This window comes from Rhinopithecus bieti, unplaced genomic scaffold (genome assembly GCF_001698545.2).
Source record: "Rhinopithecus bieti isolate Rb0 unplaced genomic scaffold, ASM169854v2 scaffold_1527, whole genome shotgun sequence".
Lineage (NCBI taxonomy): Eukaryota > Metazoa > Chordata > Mammalia > Primates > Cercopithecidae > Rhinopithecus > Rhinopithecus bieti.
Genome location: NW_016803625.1, coordinates 281,396 through 285,181, shown reverse-complemented (window position 1 = coordinate 285,181; position 3,786 = coordinate 281,396). Strand labels below are relative to the sequence as shown.

Genomic DNA, 3,786 nt, shown 5'->3' with positions numbered 1-3,786 from the left:
TTTTGCAGCAGAGGATGGAATCTTTGTATCTTCTTCAATGCCTATTAGATTTTATACATACTTGCCTCTTAGTATCACCTCTAAGAATTTTGTTTGAAATTTAGCTTTTAGTGATTCAAGAATTTATCAGTCAAAATCCCCAAACACAGTGACCATAAAGAAGGCGAATGAGCCACTGGTGGACATCACAATAATCTGGGAAACTTCCCAAATACTATCTAGAACCTAGAAATTCTGCATATCAGAAGAGGGGAAGAATACGAGGGTCAGGCATGTGTAGTTTCTGAACTTTCCAGGTAACTGGGTCCTGTCCCTTGCTCAACACTGGGAACTAAACTCCCCTAATTTCTTACTAGGAAAACAGAAAATGTACAGTAAATCTTCACTAGATGATGACTTAGGATTTCATGGGTTCTATTCACAGAACTTCGTAAATTTAAGAATCATATTGGAAAGACTTCCTCTGATTTGGCAAGGACATGGGAAATACTGTCATACGTTGAGATTTTAGGGTATTTTCATACTGTCTTGATTGTTTTTGTGGTTTCTCACATGCAAATCCTCCAGGCAACAAGAAGATAATTATGGAATTAAAATCTCAACCCTGGCATCCAAAAAGCTAACAAAGGAGCAAGTCATCCTGTTTACGTTATATATTTCAAATTCTGGATATGTGGTTCCCAGTCTATCCCCACCTAAGGATACCCATTTAGTACTTTGCCTAGTAAAGCACATCACAATTAAAGACCCACAAAATGTCTCAGATTCTGGAAAATAATATTCTTTCCAAAGAATATGAAATTTAAAAAATGGGAAATTAAATAGTAAAAAAACCCTCCTGGTTAATGTTAATTATGTGGAATTTTTCGTTAGTCACGTGAGATTATCAACTGTTTGGATATTGTTTTAGTATCAGTAAGTAGAGATAAAGCCAGTTTATTCAAATAAAGTGACACTGCAAATTTAACTACGTTGATAAATCACCCAAAAGGTATCTTTGGATTGCCTACACGCTTTTTAAAAAATAAACTGGCAAGATTGTTGCAATTTTCCACCTACTGTCTACTTCTGTGAAGCAATAAAGTATGATTTTACTAGAAATCTAAATCTCCAATGTTCAATATTTTATTGCAAATTGGGCAAGATATTTTTTCGAATAGCATGTTTGATGGCACAATATGGCAGAATAGCATATTTGATGGCACAATTAGTAGTTAAAAAAAAAACAAAAAAAACAGTCTGATGTGCTTCCGGAAAACGTAAAATAGACTGTATTATACAGTAATTATTTTCATAAGACAATGACAAAATGTCAGAGTTGTTATTGAGGACTTTATTAACTGAACTATACTTCTGATTACAACACTTTACATATGTTAATCGTTAGCTTCTCTGGAGAAATTAGGGGCACAGGAAGTTCCTATCATTGAGGATATTAACATAAAGCTTAATATGAAAAATTAGCACTCAGTTCATAATACTCTAGGGACTTCAGAAATGAAGATTTGTATGATCCTTTTATCCCTCACAGCCCAGTATTAAAACTAATATTGCAAAGGACGGTAGTGTTCCATTTCGTTTTGCTATTCAATTTTTGCTGACAGATACATGTTTTCAAAAAGGCCATGGGCATCTGTCTGCTTTCCCCTACTCCTCCAGGTGAATATACCCTTCAATATGCAGTAAATACATATATGGAGTTATGTTTTGAGATTTTTTTTGAAGGATTTGAACCAAATTGCTTAAACAGCTGGTAGCCTAAAACTCTGGAATATTTCCCACAACGGAAAAATAATTATTTGAGGAATGCATGTTACCACAAACTCATTTGACTTGGAAAGTGGGCCTTTACACCAAATCAAATAACTGAACAATGGAATTAGAAACTTTTAAATATTATTAACCTTGGCCGCTGGGTGCCGTGGGTCCCGCCTGTAATTCCAACACTTTGGAAGGCAGAGGCAGACGGATCGCTTGAGCTCAGGAGTTCAAGACCAACCTAGCAACATGCCAAAACCCCGCCTCTATAAAATAAGTAAAAAACAAAATCATTAACCTTGAGTGAGTCAAGTCCATCTGCAGACTGAAAAAAATAACGTGTAACAGAATTTTGATTTAAAAAACAATGTTTTCAAAAAAGCATTTCAAAATGCTTTACGTATGTTTCAAAAACACACTTAAAAAAGATGTTTCCAACACATTGAAGGGATTTAACGAAGGCCCACAATTACAGTTACGATACAAACTGTCAGCTAAAAGGCAGCAACTTAAGCTGAGACAGTTACTAACACCCCTCGAGTAGCATTTTTTGTTGCGATTCGGTGCCGCACCCTTCACCCCGCCCTCCGGGGAGGAACCTAGAAAGGAAGGGTTGGTGTATTTCTAAACCAGGCCACCCACACAGGAATCAAGCGGCATCACAGGCTGTCAACAACCGGGTCTCTATTTTCACTCCTCCTCAGGCGCCCCGCCTGTGCGGGATATCAGCTCCCGAGGGAGCATCAGTCGCAGATCGCCCAAACGTAAGAGGTGGCGAGAGGCCACCACGGTTGCCCAACAGTTGCGTTCCCAGGCTGCCTGGTGTGACGCAGCAGCCCCCGCCCGGACCCTGAGGCCTGGCGCTCCGACGGAGCCGAGGCCTGTGCTACCCGACACTCCTGGCGACCCGGCCCCTTAGGCTTATTCAGCGCGGCCGTTCCCGGCTTCCCGAGTACCATCGCACTCTCTCCCCACCCCCGTTCCTCCCCGGTTCCTTGTCAGTCTCCGCCGCGACGTCTTTGCGCAACCATCCCGAGTGACATTAGCGCCCATACCCGCACGGAGCGAGTCTGAAGCTCCCATTTCCCGGAATTCAACGCCGCGCCGCTAAGGGCGGGCACCCAAGCGAGGATCAGCGGACTAAGGCCGCGACCAGAGTCGGGACGGCCTCCGCGTAGTCAGAGTCCGGCGGCCTCCGCGCATCCAGCGTGCGCACTCCCATTCGTGCGCGTGCGCGCACTCGCCCTCCGCCCCGCCCCAGTACCAATCGCTTTTTTCCTACGCCCACGACTCTTAAACGTAGTCCCTCCCGCCGCCCGCGCGCGAGCCGAAAGGGTTCGGCGTGCGCGCACTCGCCCGCTCGCCTGCCCGCCTCGCGCTCTGTAGAGAAGGGGAGTGAGCAGAGGCGCTTACGTCGCGCGGGAGGCGGAGGCGACGGCGACCTCGGTGGCGGCGGCGGCTACGACGGAGACGGTTGCGCTCGCTCGCTCTCTCGGCGTCATGGCGGCTGCCGGGGGCAGATAAGCGGCGGGAGCGGGAGCGCGCGCGGCGGCGGCGGCGGCGGCGACGACTCGTTACTTCTAGCTCTTGCTGCCCTCGCCGTTGGTGCTTCAATAATGAATTGTTAGCTCCACTCCGCAGGGGATCGCGCGTTGGTGCTGCGGACCAGGGCTTCCCCTTCCCCTTCCCCTTCCCCTCCGCGTCTGTCCCCTTCCCCCTCCCCCGCACGGACTCTTCCTTACCCGGAGACGCCGGAGCTCTAGGACCTCGGCGGCGGAGATCCCAGGCCTGGGCGCGGGGGAGGCCGTCGACTGGAGTCGGCTCCCTCCGCCCCGCCAAGCCTGCCGGTAAGAAAGGGGGCAGCAGGCGGGTCAGGATGTGGCGGGGAGGACAGGAGCCGGCCGGGTGGAGGGCGGGCGCGGCGCGGTGCCCAGGCGGCGGCCCAGCGGCCGGGCGAAGGCCGGCTGGCTCGCCGAGTGCCGGTGGCGGTGTACGGGCCCGGCGCGCAGGGGGCGTGTGAGCGGCGAG

General features: G+C 48.4%; 1 protein-coding gene across 1 annotated transcript in view; it reads left to right on the top strand.

Annotated features, from left to right (window-relative positions):
* The first annotated feature begins 3,519 nt into the window (after positions 1 to 3,519).
* Positions 3,520 to 3,786, top strand: part of CHD1 (chromodomain helicase DNA binding protein 1) — an 81,947-nt gene continuing 81,680 nt past the window's right edge. Inside the window, 1 exon segment of the mRNA XM_017890732.1 lies at positions 3,520 to 3,605. The gene's annotated coding sequence lies outside the window, so the exon portion shown is untranslated.